The sequence below is a fragment of the Pinus tabuliformis genome, chromosome 9 (genome assembly GCF_031772625.1).
Source record: "Pinus tabuliformis cultivar Carrire ecotype Pingquan chromosome 9, CPIR1, whole genome shotgun sequence".
Taxonomy (NCBI): Eukaryota; Viridiplantae; Streptophyta; class Pinopsida; order Pinales; family Pinaceae; genus Pinus; species Pinus tabuliformis.
The window spans coordinates 1,030,437,872-1,030,457,532 of NC_142307.1; positions in this window are offsets into that span (position 1 = coordinate 1,030,437,872).

A 19,661-nucleotide genomic window follows, 5' to 3' on the forward strand; every position below is an offset into this window, starting at 1 on the left:
GTGTATTCCCTATTTTCTTTTTCTTGTTTCTTTTCCTACAACTGATTCTTACACAAGACCTTTTCATTGAATATTACATCTATGCTCCTAAAGATTTTGTGATTTTCATAATCATATAAGCGATAACCAAAATCATTAACACCATATCCAATAAAGGTACATTCTTTGATTTTGTGTCAAGCTTTGTTCTATTTTCTTTGTTAATGTGGACAAAGGCTTCACAACCGAAAGTCTTTAAAAATGAGTAGTTTACCATTTTACCTATCCATGCCTTCTCTGGAATGCCACCATCCAAGGAACTTGAAGGCACTCTGTTTATTAGATAAACAACAATATCTATAGCATCTGCCAAAAATTGTAAAGGCAATCCTGCATGCAATCTCATGCACCTTGCACGCTCCATGATTGTCCTATTCATCCTTTCTGACACACCATTTTCTTGTGGTGTTCCTGGAACTTCTTCTCTCTGCAAATTCCATTCTCTAAATAGTACCTATCAAACTCTTTGCTATAATATTCACCTCCATTATCTAATCTGAGACACTTCAACCTTTTCCCTGTCTCATTTTCAACCAAAGCTTTCCATTTCTTGAAAGTATCAAACACATCAGGTTTATTTCGAATACAATAAATCCAGGTTTTTCTGGTTGCATCATCAATAAATGTAACATAATAACGAGAGCCACCAAGAGATGATACCTGAGCAGGTCCCCATACATCTGTATGCACAAGCTCTAATTTTTCGCTCTTCTTTTCTTTCCCAACTCTAAGGAATCTGACTCTCTTCTATTTTCCATAAACACAATTCTCACAGAATTTTAAATCAACATGCTTCAAACCTAGTAACAAATTTCTTGATTGAAGAATCTGCATCCTCTTTGCACTCATGTTCCCAAGTCTATGATGCCACAATGTTGTATCTTCTCCTGTATAGGTTAAAGCATTAACAGAATTAGAAATACCATTGCATAAATACAATATACCAACCTTTTCTCCTTTCGCTATTACCAGGGATCCTTTAGTGACCTTCCAGGTTTTATCTGTGAAAGTAGTTATGCAACCTTCACCTCCCAACTACCCTGTTGAGATCAGATTTTTCTTCAGATTTGGAACATGACTTACCTTCTTCAATAGCCACAGATTTCCATTTTTTTGTTTTATGAAAACTGTACCCATTCCAACGATTTTACAGGGTTTATCATCACCCAATCGATCTTGTCCAAAATATCCTTGAACATAATCATGAAAATGCTTCTTATGAGGTGTGGCATGGAATCAAGCCCCTGAATCTATCACCCAGGGATCAATAATATTTTCTAATGAAAGAATTAAAGCATCTTGCAACACATCACCTATTACATTCGCTTCATGATTTGTTTCTTGCTACGCATCTCCTTCTTTTCCCTTCCGAGACTTATAGTCTTTCTTCAGGTGTCCTCCTTTCTTCCCATATTTCTAGCACACTATCCCTAATCTGGACTTGGATCTGCCTTTTCTTGACTTACTACAATATCCTGGGCTCTTTCCTCTTTCCATTTTTCTTCCCCTAGTCTCTGCAATCAAAGCATTTCTTGATGTCTCACTGGAGCTTTTCCGTCGCATTTCCTCGCTAAGGAGTGCACCCACAACATCATCAAATTTTAAAGTACTAGATCCTGAGACAGAGTTACTAATGGCCATAACTAAACCATTCCAACTTTCTGGCAATGAGCACAGAAATAACAGAGCCCTAACTTCATCATAAAAATTTACCCCTACAGAACTTAACTGACTTGTAACTGTATTAAAATCATTTAAATGATTTGCAACAAATCCACCTTCTGATATCTTCATATTAAATAAACTCTTCATAAGAAATACCTTATTTGAGGCCGAGGGTTTTTCATACAGTTTAGCCAATGGTGACATTAAACACTGTGTTGTCATTTCCTTTGAAATATTAAACAGTACCGACATTGCTAGGCACAATCGTATTGTTCCAAGTGCCTTTCTGTCTAGAATATCCCATTCTGTGTCTGTCATACTCGTCGACTTCTTTGTCTTTTTGCTCAATGGTAGGTACAGATCTCTCTGATACAGATAATCTTCCATAGCTGGTAGTTTTTTCCGTTGAATTTTTCGACCCTAAACCTACCATCTTCCGCCATTGCTCCCGCTCGAACTAGGAACCCTTCTCTCCTACGAGTTTATCAGCTAAATAGACCTTCAGCTCTGATACCAATTGTTAGAAAATTATATATTATGGAGCAATGGAACACATAAAATATTGCATAAATATAAACATAGAAAATGCATAAAACAAGAGAGACACATATATACATGGTTCACCTAGTTTGGGCTACGTGCACGGAGAAACAACCAGTCCTTCTTTTATTATATTATCTAGCAAACTGAAAATATACAACCTACAACAAATCCGCTGTAACACCCTCTTTGCTCTCAATCTCCTCTCTCTTCTTCACTCAGAATACAAATGTATATAGACGCAATATAATTCCCTCATATATAGTGAGGGGTTGCCTTCTAGGGAAAAAAACCCTAAATTAAACATAACTTCTACCATTAGATCGTTCACATAATAAATGGCCCAGATTGACTAGAAATTACTAGACTTTTACAAAGCAATTTTACATCTATTTTTAACTTCAGAGGCACTACCCCCGAACCCCCGCCGAGGGACCGCTGACCACTGGACCCCCCAGCTGGGGGGGATTAGCCCCCCAGAACCCTGCGGGGGGGCAAGTGCCCCATGAACCCCCCTCGCATAGTGGGGTGTACAGTCTTCCTGGGGTATAGATCCGGTTGAAACCTTTGAATACAGAAGATAATCAGGCTCCACACCCAACACACGGTCCTTTGAGGAAGCATCATTCTACCTCGCTGTAGCTGACTAAAGTGTCTACTACAAACTTGATGATAAACTCTCCTATAATTCGGTCGAGTCAATGGTCCAAAATGCACGTGATCGTATCTTCTGATGCTTCTAGTATGTGCACCAACTTTGGAGTCCACACAATAGTTTTGTTGAGCTTACACCTTCCTTTACTATCTACTAACTTTGCAATCCAGTCGTACAACTCAGAGGGGAAGGACGTAAAGAAACTTTCGTGGATTTTTGTATATAGGTAGCACTCTAACCACTCTTCCTTCGATACTCATGGATTCCTATTATTCTATATCGTGAACTCGTGGATTTTTCTGTCCAACAACTATTAAATTTCTTTCTTTGTCAGATTCTAGTGACATGACATCAGACATCTCTTATGCAGATCTCAGTCTTGGAAATGGAACCACTTGTTGGCATGTTGGGGCCTGGCCCAGGTTCATAGGTGATTTAGCCAAACAAATCCTCGTACTACTGACCCTTTCAGAAATAGTCCATGGAGTGTGGACTGAGGTCTCACCCGACGTAGTATGGGAGGGTGCTAGAACCAAGTTTCAACACCCTAGAGATGTCTAATGATTTCAAGTGGTCTGCGGTTCAACCCTACGCGTACGTCACTACGCGCACTTACCTGTACCTTGTAGCCTGAGATGCTACCTTCGTTTAGCCCTACTCAGGGGCCGAACATTTTTATTACCCATGTCTTTACTAGTATCCCACCATTAGTTGATTAACTTAGCTTATTTGTATGCATTAAGTTATACTAGGCAATATAGACCATTCATACATGTGCGCACAGTAATTAAACAATATATTTTCGATTTACATTAACCATGAATTAATCGAAGAACAGGTACACGAATTGGTAACAAAACCTTTCTTTATTAATCTCTTCTTTGGTTACAAACTAGACTATTCCCCGTGCACTCAGCTGCGGACTACTAGGCCTCTACGCACTTAGCTGTAGAGCCTTTTCCTACTCTACAACCCAAGACACACTTAGACACTTAGACTCTTGCTCTTCACTTCTACTTCCTTCATTGCTTCTCTTTTTCACTTAGAGCCTCACTTTATTTATACAATCCCATGGTTCGCGGACCATGGGTAGGCCAACATTACATTACAAGACTAGGGGGACAACCATGTGACACTATCATACATTTCGCGCTCCATGCCCGTAAATCGCAGAGTCTTTACAAAAGTAAACATGCCTCGGGGAGATTCCATGCCCAACACCTTCAAACATGCAACATTTTATCAAAGAGAAGGATTCTTAGATCAAAGAACTCATGGACAATATGGCAAGAGAAAGGTTTGTTATCTCCTTCCTTGAACAAGAAAACAATTAGCTTAAGCCTAGATATCTCATCATGGAGAAAGAGCAATCTAAGGTGTTGCAACAAGGAGGCAAAGGAAAAGTAGTGTTGGAGCCTATTGAACATGAGGAAACTAGAAAACAAGTTAGTAAAAATAGGGCAAGGACCAAGGAACTCAAAAAAGCATTGAAGGAGGAGAAAGGACATAATCTGCTAGATGAAAACCTAGACATGGAGGACATAATTTCCTTGGAGATCAATGAGGATAGAGAGTATTTGCTAAGTAAGGTCAATTACCACTTATAAAATCTTCTTGAAAAAGAGAATAAGGATAATCAATTATTGAGACACATGGCCCATCATTATCAGACTAGAAACATGATATTCAATATCAACCTCAACCATTTGGAAAATAAGCTAAAGGAAACCATAAAGGACAAAAATGAGAGGGATAAATTGGAGATGCTTCTTGAAGCATCCATAAGGGCTTGAAATGCCTCATTTTTCACTTCATGACCAATTTTGAAGTTTTTCTTAGAATTTTTTTTCTTTTTGAGAATTTTGGTGCCAAATTCAGGAATTGGGCTAGTCACAGAAGCACAACGCCTTGGCGCTGCGCTTTTTCCTCAGGGCTCCAAATAATAAGTAAATTACATTTTTGGAAATATAATGACCTCGTATAAAAACCCATTTCATCATATTTCTCAGAGAGGGCTCACATTTGTAGAAAAAGGAGAAAAAGTGGTAAAAAATCGTCATTTTGCCACTTTTTTTGACAAGCACTGCGCTTCTGGAGACACTTTGGGAGAGTGCATTTTGGAAGGCTTTCCCATGGGTGATTTTCAAATATTTAAGTTGCTATGGAAACTAGATAGGCAATTCTAGTTGACCATTCTCTCAAATATTAATTTGGACTTTAGGGAGGCACCTTAAAGTGGGATTAAAGTTAGAACTCTTTTTTTGGAAATTTTTGATTCTTTTCTTAAATTTCAGTGTGTAATTTCCTAGTTTTTCAGTTTGACTTGGTCAAAGTCAAAACTCATGATGTAACTGAAGTAGTTAAAGGTTATATGATGTAATAATGAACAAATAGACATGAATAATTGTTTTTATGAGTAATTATGCCTCATTAAGAAAGAAAAGTTCAAAACGATGTTTAAGAGAAGAATTTGTATTTGACCTTTTCACTCTCACCTGTTGGTTGATAGAATCCTGGAAACGGTTCTGCCACCTAGGAATTCGAGTCCTGAAGGTGGGGAAGTTGTTTAGTTAATTCTATATGTATCATTTATCATTTAGAGAGGGGTTGGACTCTTTTGGAGAGGCTTGGTACCTTATGTTCTCTTACAACTAATACAGGAGCAATTGCAACTATATTTCAAGAATTCTTCTTAAGTGAGTCTATTGTGTTGCTTTATTTTTCTATTAGCTTCTAATTGATGAAATCATCTCTAATTTCATGCTTTATCTTCTTCCTATGAATTTTCTTGCGATTATATAGACATAAATCTTAGATTTAAGCTCTGTTTATATGGAAATCATGTTTGTGTTTCTTTTCTTCCAAGCCTAATGAATTCATTCTTTTACATGCTCATTATGTTCTCTCAAATGCTCAAACATATAATACATTAAAAATCCTTCAATTTCACCAGAAAAAACTAATATTTAGCTCCATTTTATATTTGTCACTACATACTTGAAGCCTTAACTTAATTACCTGCTCTAATCCCTAGTCCAGCGAACCGAAAATTATAAATTCACAAATACTCAAAAAAGGCTTATACATCTAACCTAAAACCCATTTATTTTCGAGTTATTCATTGAAAAATCCTTAGAGAGATCCCTATCTGGGTTAGTATGGCCAGCTACTGAATTGAAAGTGGTTCAAGGTTACCTCTTTCGATCTCCCCCTCAACCTAGGAAATTGTAGGGGATAACATTTTTGGCACTGTTGTCGGGGAAAGAGTTCTATATCTTCCCTGGGAAAGAACGAAAAAAATCAGATCTAATTGCTAATGGTGAATAGTGACCAGGCATAGAAAGGTTGTGCATCTTTCACCTCGTGAGTCCAGTGTCAAAGAATCCAAAGGTTTAGAATTCTAATCGCGACTCCACTTGAGCCAATGTTAGTGTCAGTCAATTCAGCCTGTCATTAGTGATCAAATATGCTCTTACAAGGTGTTGTTAGGGTTTCAAGTCAATTTTTTGTCATTTCAGTGAATCTTCAAATAAAAATTTGGTCACTGGTTGTTGTGTCTAGGTCACTGTTGCTCCCTTCACTTACTCATGGTCTTCATCACTCATCATGGTCATTGTCTTCTCCAGGGTATCATATCTTCATTTAAGTGTATTGGGTCATGAAATGGTTAAATTCCTCATTTTAGGTCATGGTCTAGGGTTTCACTCCATGTGTCATCTTGATACCATAGGTCAAAACAAAAACACATCCATCATGTAATTCAGTCAGTAAAGGGAGTTAGAAGCTGAGGGAAAGAAAAAAAAGGTAAAGGTAATGTTTTATTTCAAATAAGACAATGTTGCAGTACACTACCTCGTCTCATCATCTCTCATAGGCCCATTTTTGCTTCAAAATATGTTTTTGACCAAACGGAGAAGCATTTTACAAAAGTGAAAGAGGTTTCTGTCAATGATAGGCCAAGGAACAAAAATCACATTCATTGTATACACAAGTATTGTGATTTGAGACAAATGCCCAAACTACACTTGTAATGGGAGAGTTGTTACACTTCTAGATAGTTTGACGTCAAGGTTGATTTTCAGGGATTTGGAGCAGGGGTTGGCAGTGATTAAGGACACTATTGTGTAGCAGACATACTAATATTTCCAATGGTATCTTTAGATAGTGATTTGTATTAGTGGAAGGCATCTAAAAGTGCTCTGCAAGTTGGCATTGCGATTTTGTCAAAGACACCTTGGGTTTTTGGAGTGACCTTGGGAAAATCATTTTTTCTCCCTACTGGAGTGTCCAAATTACATTTTTTTATGCATCACCTTGTAGAAGACTTTAACATATTTCCAACGAGCTATCAAGTTCACAATTTGGAGTATTTTAAGGACTCCAAAATCGAGCTGGAATGCGACACTGCACTTCTGAAGGTGGTGTTGCACTTATGGACATTGCTTTGCACTTTGGTGTTGCACTTCCATGAACTATGTCATGCTTGTGCCAGAGTAGCCCTAAAATCACCCAAATTTCAATTTTGATCTTGCATTCCTACTTCGTGCTATTCTAAGCTTGTTCACAAGTATCATCCTTTTTCTCACCTTTTTCCTTTGGAAAGATAAATGCTAATGCAAGTTTTCTTCATCTAGGGTTTAGGTGAAATTTCATGATGCAAGCACTAGTGTAACTGATGGATTCGGTTAGTTATGACTTTGAAAACATGTAAATTTTTCACCTCATACATCTGTATATGTTTAAAAAACCCTTTTATTTATTAAATAACTTATCAACCATCAGATTACATCACCCTTACATAAACCCTAGCTCATACCTATCAGTTTGGGTAAATTTCCTAGTAGCATTGTTTTTCAATTTCTCCTAATCATTTCTTTCCCTCCTTTCACTCCATTTAAACTTCATAAGTTTCCTACAACTCCTATTCATCTACAAAAATTCCCGTACCATCATTTCCTTTCCCCAAACCCCTCATTTCATCATTTCACTCATTCCTCATTGTTTTTTCCATTTTCTTGTTATCTAGGGTTTCTATCATAATGGAGGGAGATTTTTACCATCATAAAGGAGAAAACACCATAAAGGAGGTAAAATCCTAAGATATGAGCCTACCAACTTCAATGAAATCAAATCATCACCTTTCATCAAGCAATGTTTTGAAGATGTCAATTGTTTAGGGTTTTTCAAGAGGGTAAGTGAAGTGGGTTTCCATAAACAACTAATCAATTGGATTGCCACCCATCTAAAAGGGGAAAGGGCCATCATAGTAGGGGATGATTTTACATTTTCAATGGTTGTCATTTCTCTTACCAAAAAGAGACCTAATCATGGAGAGTATTGGTTTAAAGGCATGAGCTTGGACCTTGACCATTACAAATCCTTCCTGAAATCACCCTACAAAGAGACCCATACATACATCATCCCATTTAGGTACCTATTGGAGGAGTATGCACCATTGATGAAGGTTGTAATGAAGTTTCTCACCTACGAGGGAAGATTTTCTAGATTGTATGCATATCACATCAGGATTCTAATACACTTCACAGCTCAAAAGTCTCTCAACATGTGTAATTATCTATGTACAAGCCTTGTTAAAATGTTTGAGAAGGTATAAGTGAAATAAAAAGAACACTACCCTAGTATTTTTAATCACAACTTGATAAAGATTGTACTTCTCCATCAGCTAGCAGAGAAGAACATGACATGATATTCATTCATAGAAACATCTTTGCAATGGTATGAAACTACTTTTTTAGTTCATCATCAAAACATATCAACGTAGTAGGTGGAGGTAGGATCATCAAGTAAGTCAGTGGAGGTTCCCAAGGCACCTAGACCTGAGGTGACTAGAATGTATCAAAGAGGAAAATGGCTTGTGTTTACTTCTCAGTTTGAGAAAAGGGACAAGCCTTCCACATTAGCAAAACAGGGATCACATGTATAGGATGAAGAGCTAATTGAGAATGATTTTGTAGTGGTGGACTTGGAAGCAATAAATGAACCTTCAAACATGCAATAGATTATCAAATAAAATAAGTCTTGGAAAATATGGCAAGAGCAAGGTTTGTTATCTCCTTCCTTGAACAAGAAAAAATTCAGCTTAAGGCTAGACAACTCATCATGGAGAAAGAGAAACCTAAGGTGTTGCAACAAGGAGGCAAGGGCAAAGTAGTGTTCCATTTTCATCCACACATTTAATAGTCTTGTTATAGAATTCAACCTTGGTTCTATGTAGATACAACCAATCCATGCCTAGTGAGCATGAGGAAACTAAAAAACAAGTTATGAAAAAGAGGCCAAGGACCAAGGGACGCAAAAAGGCATTGAAGGAGGAGAAAGGACATAATTTTCTAGATGAAGACATAGACATGGAGGAATAAATTACCTTGGAGATCAATGAGGATAGAGATTAGTGGCTAAGTAAGGCCAATGACCACCTAGAAAAGCTTCTTGACAAAGACAACAAGGATAATCAGTTATTGAGACACATGTCCCATCATTATTGGACCAGAAACTTGGATATGCTTTCTAAATCATCCATGAGGGCTTGACATAACTCATTTTTCACTTCATGACCAATTTTGAAATTTTCTTTAACATTTTTTGTTTTTTTGAGAATTTTGGTGCCAAATTCAGAAATAGGGTTAGTCACAGAAGCACAACGCCTTGGCATTGCAAATTTTCCTCAGGGATCCAAATGATAAGTGGCTTACATTTTTTGAAATCTAATGACCTAATCTCAAAACCTGTTTCATTATATTTCTCAGAGAGGGCTCAAATTTTGGGAAAAAGGAGAAAAAGGGGTAAAAAATCATCATTCTACCACTCTTTTGCCAGGTGTTGCTCTTCTGGAGACAACTTGGGCAAATGCATTTTGGAAACTAGACAGGAAAGGCTAGTTGACCATTCTCTTAGATATCAATTTTGACTTCAGGAAGTTACCTTAAAGTGGGCTCAAAGTTGGTGTTGTGTTTCTGCCAATTTCTGAGCTTTTATATTTCCTAGTGTTTCGGTTTGACATGATCAAAGTCAAAAATCATGATGTAGTTGAAGTAGTTCTAGGTTAGATGATGTAATAATGAAAAAATCGGCATGATAGGTTTTTTTATGAGTAATTAGACCTCTTCAAGGATGCAAAATTCATAACAAAGTCTAAGGCAAGAGTTTGTATTTGACCTTCTCACTCTCACCTGTTGATTGAGAGAATATTGGAAATAGTTCCACCACCTACGAATTCAACTCCTGTAGGTGGGGAAGTTGTTTGGTTGAGTCTATATGTATGATTTATCATTTAGAGAGACGGGTTGGACTTTTTTGGAGAGACTTGGTACCTTATGTTCTCTTACAACTAATACAAGAGTAGTTGCAGTTATATTTTAGGAATTCTTGTTCAGTGAGTTTATGGTGTTGTTTTCTTTTTCTATCAGCTTCTAATTGATGAAATCATCTCCCTTTTCATGCTTTATCTTATTCCTATGAATTTTCCTTGCATTTATATAGACAAAAAGCTTAGATTTAAGCTTTGTTTATATGGAAATCATGCTTGTGTTTCTTTTCTTCTAAGCCTATAAATTCATGATTTTACATGCTAATTATGTTCTCTCAAACTCTCAAACCTATCCCACATTGAAAACACTTTAAGTTCACCATAACACACTAATATCTAGCTCCTTTTTATATTTTTCATTGCATACTTGAAGCCTTAACCTAATTACCAACTCTAATCCCTAGTCTAGCAAACCAAAAACACTAAATTCACAAATACTCAAACAAGACTTATACATATAGCGTGAAATCCATTTCTTTTCCAGTGATTCATTGAAAAATCCTTAGAGAGATCCCTCTCTGGTTCAGTAGGGCTAGCTACTAAACTGAAAGTTGTTTGAGGTTACCTCTTTCTATCTCCACCTCAGGCTAGCAAATTTTAGGGGATAACAAGTCCAACTAAAACAAACATATGCATGAAAATGTGATAGCTTCGTTATATTAAGAAGTGTAAGTTCTGAACACACAATACATCCATGTCCAACCACTAGCCCTGATAGCGGGATGTTATAGCCACAACCTCCTACTCCTCCAAAGAGATATACTAGCCCTGCGTAGTCAAGAAGCCATGGCACGTTACAATATTGTCCAAGCTTTCTCTAAGACACTCCTATCAAAGCTTGGCTGACCAAAATCATATACAATGAGTTATGAGGTACTATTTATAGAAAAGGGTAGGGTGACCCTTGACATTCCCCTTTTAGACCGTTCATCTATCCTCATGAATCTTCAACTACTCTATGACTATTACATCCAACTACCGACACTTGAACTTCCACTTGACAAGACGTTACATTACAATGCACATGTGCCCATGTGAGACAAAATGGCTTGAGCAAGCCATGCAAGACATCACCGACACTCAGACCATTGTAGTGAAACCAACTCTTTGACATCCTTGCGATTGTCGAAGGCGATGAGTTGATACCAAGCTTGGTCATCCGTGATGGTGTGCGTGCTCTCAAACGTGACATCTTGCTGAATCTAACTCTTGCTTCCATTGCATCTAGGTGCACTGATATGGCTCCTCCCTCTAACTCGTTTGATAGCATGTGCATGGTCTTCTTGGTTGTGGTCGAATCAGAAACACACTGATGCATAGTGTTCGTGCTGATCTTCAAGTGTGTGTTGGTGGTAATGTGCATCAATTGTCAAATTGCATGTTCAACCCCAGTCAAACGTGCTTCTTGTCTTCACCTTGGTTAGTGTGCCAAATGGGTAGGAGCGCATGTATATGAACAATGACATGCATGCTGCTAAATTCCCTTGCATGTGATCAATGACACTGCTCACCATGTATGCTCCATGCTAGCTGCTAGGATGGATCTATAACTTGTATGGGAACAAGTTCATCCTTCTGTCCATGTTGTGTTCCCTACTATACATGTTCCTATTGCAACTCATTCCCCGGTTTATGCAACTAATGTTATTCCTTGAGTTGCTGCTTCAGCACACGCAACCCCTTCTTTGTTCCATTCTCTACCTTCGTGCAATATTCATGTTGCGCCATCACCTCATAAGCTCAGTCTCCAAAGTTTCTTTCATCACAAGTGGATCTTCTTGAGCTTGCAACTTTGTTCCGCCTGTGCGTTATCAATAATCTTCCTCCTGTATTCATTCTGTGTAGGTGTGCTCCCTTTTACTGTTGTTGATGGTGCTTCTTGCTGTGATTCCATTGCCATTGATATTGATATCCTTGTCCATGAACAACTTGATGTCTTCGTGGATGGGCAGGTTCATAGACACTTGATCGATTGCATCCCTAGTTGTGCTCTTAACAATGTCTTTCACTCTGATCTCTTAGAATCTGTTGTACTTGTGCCGTTGAGAGACAAATGAACACCTGTGATACCTGGACACATAAAAAAACTCATGGCAAGAAATCTGTCAGTCGAAAGCCAAAACTTACTTCAGGACTAACTTGCAACATACCTTTGTGATTAACCATAAAGGTTGTGCAATTTTCGTCGGGAGGTCAGGAGACTGATTGCCAAAACTGAGCAAGGCATAGTCCAGGTTGTTAGGAGTATGACTAAATATTGGAACTACACAATGCATAGTTTAGCCTGTGTTATAGACATTTTTGTGCCTTACAGCATGAAGCATGAAATGTCGATAATCTGAGGGATCCAAAGTCCCTAAGCATGTTGTTCCTACCCCTAGAGGAACAAGGTCAGCAAACCACAACACTGAAAATCAGTTCTCCACCTGAAAACACTCAAAAACAAGCTATTTCTGGATCATGTCAGATGCTCCACTGAGCATCTGCGCTGAATGTCAACTGATCCACTCTGTACCTGTGCTGAATGTCAAATCTAATGAAGGCTACCTGCGCTGGGCGAGATTGGCCAAGTGGCACAGTCATTCTGCAAGGTGTCAACTGCCCAGGAAGCTTCCAAAATGACACTTGGATCAGGGAATTCGCCTTGTGATGAGTAAGAGGATCTAGATCTCCAAGTGGAAGCAAGAAACTCCAAGTGGACTCAAGAACTGAAGTGGGAGAGGACACTAGTCAGCTTCATGTCAGTCTCAAGTTGACTCATCTTTTCTCCAAAACTTCTATATATAGAGCTCTCTCATGAGGTCTATGGAGGCTGGAATTTTTTGAATGTAAGGAAGTGCTATTGGTTTGTGCATAGAACTATTGGGTGATTGCTTTGAAGGAGGTGAAGAGGAGATTTCTTTCTGCTGGGAGGTGTTGCTGGATTGGGCCTCTTATGGTTGTAACACTCTCAGAACTTTACTTCTTCCATTAATAAAGCATTTGAGGTTCTTCTATATGCATGTATCTTAATGGTGTATTGATGCTTGTATATTTGATTTATTCTGATCCTTGAATCAATTATGGATGTATGCTTCTTGTAGTTTCCCTTTCTTGTGCTTTTGCAGGATCTTTGTGTAGATGGGCCAGTGAAAGAGCAAGGATCTGGGAGCAAGCAGCAAAGAGGGAAGATTGGATCAATCATTAGCGGAAGATAACGGTTAGTGGATCTCTTCCTCCTCTCTCTTACATCTCATAATGAAGTAATCTTGAATAGCTTTGCATTCGGTTGTTGCTGAGGTACTATCACCCTTAGAGTGGGATAGGGTCATTTCGTATTGGATACTTTTCCCAACAAAAAATTGGCGACTCCGCTGGGGAGCGTATCTTGTTGGTTGTTTGTGTTTTTCCTATTCATTTCATAAACAAAGGGAGTACCGAATCGAACTGTATTTGGATCCTTCAAATACAAAGTAGAGGGCAGCTACTCTAGCTCAGTTTCTGGGCAAGTTTATGATTTGAAGAGCTGATCCACAAGGACTCTAATGAGCTCTTAGTGATAGCTTTTCATCCTCCTTGTCATCCCTTAGTGTGTCCTTGACTGATAGCTTCTGATTTGAGCAAAAACTATGAATTTTTGAGCAATCTGTGACCCGAAAACCAAGAGAAACGAAAGTTTCGTTCTTCAGTGCAGGTTGTACAAAGGCTGTCTACATTTCAGCGCAGTTCCCGAAGGGGCTACCTGCGCTGAAGGTCAAACAGACAGTGTCCCACCTGCGCTGGACCAGTCTTGCTTTGTGCTACTGGGGTTTCCTGCTGTTTCTTGCCCTGTTTTCACTCTTGTTTTTGTTGTTTGTTACCAGTCAGTGGGCCTATCTGAAACCAACTTTCCTTGTCACTATTCCACCTCGGTTGTATAAAGAAACTGTGTTTGTTCTTTGTGTATTTCTTGTGCATTTACAGTTTCCCATAATGAAAGTGAACTAGTCTTGCTGTGACCTCTTAGATCTAGACCTGTGATAAAGTGTCGTTTTGATCTTAAGAGTTAGTTTGTTGGTTGTTCATAGCTGATTGAGCTTTTGCTTTCATCATTTGGTTTGAGTTTATATATTTCTAGTGTCGAAACAAGTAAATCTTAAGGTGTCTTTTGATTTTGGACAAGCTTGTTTGCTTTCACTTGAAATTGAATTCAAAATTATACAACAGCTTTCTTTTTGCATTACGCCAACATTAAGAAAGAGAAAAGAAATACTTGCATTGTGCATGTGCATTATGACAGCTTGCATGTTGACTTAGGAAAAAGTGCATTAGTGTGTGCTCTATGATCTGTGTGAAAAGATGTTATCTTTCTTTTCCCTCAGTAGTTAAGATTTTCAAAGTTGAAAGATTGAAAAGCTTGCTTATCATCTTAGACTGCATTTAGGAGTGTTATCATACATCTCGTGGTGATCCATAAAGGCAAACTACTAAACAAGATCAACCTTAAAATAAATTGAATTTACATAACAACGCATTGAAACATAACGCAAACACATAGAGGTCTAAGCTAGAGACATGTTCCGGCGTCGTTAAACGTGATATCTTAACGTTGAGTGGTTGGGTGATTCCTCCACGGTGAAGCGATAAGTATCAATACGGACTTCTGCTCCCACGTACCGTCACGTATATATTGGGAGACCCCTATAGGAACAAAGCCTTTATCCAATAGGAAACCGTGTCAGCCGCCCTACTGATCGCAATGCAGTGAACACAGCATTCACGAAGATCGACCACTCGTATCGTAAAACGTATTCTGTGGTTTTGCGAAATGTTTGGCACACCCTCTGCCTAGAACTCCAGAGCAGTTTCTTTTGGCCTTTTTCAAACTCTATAACTGAAAAAGTCCATTCGAGCATTTGTCACTTCGGGCTCGTTAAAACATCGAAGGAGACTAGAGTCATCTTTAGCTTTTTCTCGACTCTTAAAAAGTGAAAAATCAAGTTGTGTCTAAGCGTCGTTATAAAATTTATTTTAAATGGAACATAATCACCTCCTATTCCCGCGTTGATCTTAAGTTGAGAACATGGAACGCCCCAACCAAGGAATTCCACATGATGGAAATCCTAGTCCTTTCTCCTCTTGGGGAGAAGTTGGTGCACCCCACATGGCCACATTGTCGCTTCCAGGACTAACAATTGGTCTGCCTATTTGGCTATTCTCAACTAATGTAGTTCAGACCACCATGGTTCCTGAGCAGTCGAGTCAACAGTTAGATCAGTCTAGAGCTGCCCACCAGCCTTCTACTTCTTATAACTCTTCCTCCAATCCTTCATCTTCGCAGGGTAGAGCCGGCAAAAGCCAAGCTCCCATGGAGAAGAAGGAGAAGAAGAAGAAAGAGAAGAAGAAGAAAGAGACTAAGGCGACTGGGGGCAAGCAAAAGACATCTGACAAAAATCCACACACAGCACAGACCGGGCCTAAATCGCCATGTGTCATATGTAGAGGAGACCACTTCCATAGAGATTGTCCCTGTATTCCCTGGATACTAAGGGATTGGTCCCCTCGTCTACACAATTCGGGAGCACCAACCTCTGATACCCATGTTGATTGCTTACCGTCAACCAGCGAAAGTGAAGGTTCAAGACAAAGAGGGGGAGCAAGATCCCCCTGCAGACTATGTGAAGGCGATCACGCCATCCACCGTTGTCCCTTCTTAGACGAAGCGAAGAGAGTTTTGGAAGATCGCCCGGTTTCACCGTTGGGACTTCCTCCTGGATACAAAAAACTCGTGCCAAGTCCTTCGTTGGTTGAAAATACAGCTGGCCCGTCCAAGTGGTCAGCTGAAGCGTCAGTCATTGAAAATGAACCTACTGAATCCAGACCAGACGAAAGTCTAAAGGTCGATACGGCAGTTGACCCGGTTCTTCCTTCAGAGGTTTCATCCTCAAATGACACTGTCACTGAAGATTCATCTTCAAATGACACCCTCACTGAAGAGAATAAGGATGACACCATCCAGATTATTTTCATCAGCACAGACTCTGACGAGCATCAGGGCAATGCGCCCATTCCTTTATCGCAGGAAGGAACATCGTCAGGGTCATATCCGGCCGTGTATTCGGTCCCACCACCGAGCAACCTGGTTGTGTCCTTTGATTGGAACCAACTAGGCAGACCCCGGTTACCAGCCAATATACCATTCAGAATCATAGTCCAAATCTACAGAATGGTAATGGCTGGAACTATCATTGATGAAGGGGCATCTGTGAGTATCCTTTCCTCTATTGCTTGGAAAGCACTGGGTTCCCCGGCGCTTTTGCCTGAGATAAGAAATCTCTCGAGTTTTGATAAAGGAACCAGTCGACCATTAGGGATCCTCCCCAATGTGCCTGTTACATTGAAAGGGAAGACCGTTCAAATGAACATGATGGTCGTTCAAGGACCCTTGGATTATAACCTACTCCTTGGACGAGACTATATATATTGCATGGGAGCTATAGTCTCCTCACTCTTTAGAGTAATGTGTTTTCCACACGAAGGAAGAATGGTCAAGCTCGTAGACCAACTTTCATTTCTGGGATCACGCATCGCAAATAGTCAAATACCAACCCTGAATGGTCTATTCACCCAAGAAATGTCTCCACCCCCAGTCCTCCTTCTCGATGAGTGCGAGTGATTCGGAAAGATGGGACTGGAACCCAGGGGACATGCATCCTGGTTTGCTTTGGGCAGAGGAAACCTTGGGTATAAGGTAGAATTTCCACGAAAGAATGTGACTAGTCTGTACCCCGTCCGTAAATGGAAGAGGGGTTGTTCTAGAACATAATTCTTTTGATAAGGTTACTTGTCTGACAACGGTCATTCACCATTGTCTACTTTGGTAGACAGTGCCGAAGAAAGAGATTGATTTGCGGCAGCAAATAGAACCATCTTTGGGTAACCAGGAAGAGGCAAGCCTCACCCTTTAAAACAAATGTTTTATCGGATAAGTAGGGGCAACCTTGAAATTGTACTTTATACCTGGGGGCATGCAAACCTTTTGGAGTACAAGCTAGGAGCGGTTATTTATCTGTTTTTGGGATTAACCGTTTCCTAACTTGCATAAAGAAAGGATGTGGGGCAAAGGTCAAAATTTGCCAGAGAGAGAGCATAGCTTATGTGAGGTGCAATCTCTATATAAAATTGGAATCTTGCAGGAGACATTTCTTATCTTATGACTGGTATATCGAGCAGTTTTACCGCGGAATTTATGCTCGTTAAAAAATAGAAAAGCGAGATCCGAGCAGTTTTAGCGTCATAGTTCATGCTCGTTAAAAAATAAACATAAGCTTTTGAGCAAGTTTAAGCTCGTTAAAAAATGAACTTCTCGATAAATAACCATTAAAAATGTACCCTGATCAACCATAAAAAGACCTTGGTCGTGTTTTGCTGCAGCCATCACCTCCACCGTTCATTTGGCCGATCGTTTACCTCCATATGATTGTTTACCTATTTTGAGGAACAGCTGCGAAGAGTGATTTCACTTAGCCATCCTTGTGACACTGCCGTGATTGGAAAATTCCAACCTGTACCTGGAATCTGCTGCTATCCCTGTTTATCACTCGTTCCTCAAAAGACGAGTCTTCTTTGCGCTCTTTTCTCCTGACTCGTAAAATATGAAAAGTTTGCCGAGTTTTGGCCTTCCAGCTCGTTAAAATGACTGGAAGAGCTATCCCTCCTCTAGATTTTAATCTTTTTGGACCTAAGGGATTATTGCACAAAAAGGTCGAGCGCTTGTTTTATTCGGCTCGTTAAAATTATCGAAAACTCATCCCTTCTGTATTGTTTTATACTTTTTCGGACTTAAGGGATTAGATGACGAAAAAGGAATTTTGGAGTTAACTTTCTGTACCTTTTCAGACTCTCTAAAATTGAAAAGGACCGAGTTTTCCTTGTCGTTAGACTCGTTAAAATGATTAAATAGCGACAAACTTGTCTTTAGACGAGAACGAGTTTCCCTATCGCTAAGCTCATTAAAACATAGCGATGGGCTTGCCCGAAGGGCAGGTTATAGAACAAGCATATGTTATCCTCCTCAAGCTTGACAAAAATAAAGAGGTACTGGTCAGAAATGACTGGGGAAAAATTGGGAGAACCTCAAAGCTTTAATGGTAGCAAGTTTCTCTTGAACATGACACTTTGTCCTCCGTATCACATCGGGTTGGGTTGTTTCATTCACCGGTCTCATCACCATGGTCCTCGCCAAATCATCCACATTTGGGGTAATGCTACCGATCCATCACATCAGTGTCGTTATATGTTCAAGAGATGTTGTTCAGAAAGAGTCAACCGTGTCCCATCCACTGCCATACATTATCCTTCATCCACCCATGATCGCCACCCTGAATCATATTTCACAGATTGTTTTCACCTCCACTAAAATCATTAGCTCCGTTCCGTGTCATTGATGTGGGATTCATTAAGGCCCTCCTTTGACGGATCGCTTCTTGTCAACTTCAGCTCATTATCCAAGAAGTTGATCTAGGAACACCCCCCCAAGTACTTTGAAGCTTGCATGCCTCAATGGCAAGTTTCTCACTTCCGGCGACAGGTATACATCAATGACCTTCGACCAGAAGATTTTGCGTGGTGTTCGACGCCAAGTCCTTTATTCACACCACGTGAATTGTACTGCAGTACCTTGAGGGTCATTGTCATTATTGGTGATTCCTCTCGCGCTTGTTAACGGTTTACATTATTGACCGGTAATCAAGCGATGTCTTTCCATGTTCGACTTCAGCGCAATTCTCACATGGATCGACTTGTACTTAGAGTGAAGATCGAACGAGTTTGAAGACCCCGGATCTAGTTCATCCATCCGGGCTGCGATATATATATTCAGGATATAAAGACATTTGTTATGTACATCATTGCAACAGATGATCATCCTACTCAAAGGATTATAATTTCAGCAGAGAATTATCAGTCTACCACCAGACGATCGTCTGTTCTATGTACCAAAATGAATTTATAAAGCTGAGCATGGGAATGCCCGCCTCAGCTAGATCATGAAAGCAGAATGAAAAATAATGTACTGTATTGTATTTTATTACAGAGCACCTCTCAGCGATTGAATGAACTTCGGATCCTCCTGATAAAGCATTTCACCCGATAAACGACCTCATACTTTAGGGGGCAACTGTTATAGACATTTTTGTGCCTTACAGCATGAAGCATGAAATGTCGATAATCTGAGGGATCCAAAGTCCCTAAGCATGTTGTTCCTACCCCTAGAGGAACAAGGTCAGCAAACCACAGCACTGAAAATCAGTTCTCCACTTGAAAACACTCAAAAACAAGCTATTTCTGGATCATGTCAGCTGCTCCACTGAGCATCTGCGCTGAATGTCAACTGCTCCACTCTATACCTGCGCTGAATGTCAAATCTAATGAAGGCTACCTGCGCTGGGCGAGATTGGCAAAGTGGCACAGTCATTC